At 51.3% G+C, this 491-nt stretch overlaps 1 protein-coding gene across 1 annotated transcript in view; it reads right to left on the reverse strand.

Annotated features, from left to right (window-relative positions):
• The window catches only part of Tp53 (tumor protein p53), a 13,581-nt gene that overhangs the window by 4,536 nt on the left and 8,554 nt on the right, over positions 1 to 491 (reverse strand). The window lies entirely within an intron of this gene.

Genomic DNA, 491 nt, shown 5'->3' on the forward strand with positions numbered 1-491 from the left:
TGTGTGTATGTCTGCAAGCCAGAAGAGGCACCAGACCTCACTATAGATGGTTGTGAGCCACCATGTGGTTGCTGGGAATTGAACTCAGGACCTCTGGAAGAGCAGCTAGTGCTCTTAACCTCTGAGCCACCTCTCCAGCCCCCCTTTTCTTTTCTTGAGAGAGGAATCTTACTATGTAGCCAAGGATGGCCTTGAATTTTTGTTCCTTCTGTCTTAGCCTCCCCAGCACTGAAGTTAGAGGTGTGTGTCACCCCACTGGACTGTTTTTGTTTGTGAAAAGGAGTCATGCTATGCTGCCCAGGCTGGCCTTAAGCAATCCTGCCTCAACCTCCCGAGCAGCTGGGACTAGGTCATATGCCACTGCGCCTAGATTCAGAGGATTATTTTCAAAAGCCAAGAAAGGAATGCGAGGAAAGGAAAGCTCCATGTCCCCTGGAGAGATGCTGAGGCGAGGAGGAGGAGGAGAAGGAGGAGGAGGAGGAGGAGGAGGA

This window comes from Microtus ochrogaster, chromosome 7 (assembly GCF_000317375.1).
Source record: "Microtus ochrogaster isolate Prairie Vole_2 chromosome 7, MicOch1.0, whole genome shotgun sequence".
In the NCBI taxonomy this organism is placed as follows: Eukaryota; Metazoa; Chordata; class Mammalia; order Rodentia; family Cricetidae; genus Microtus; species Microtus ochrogaster.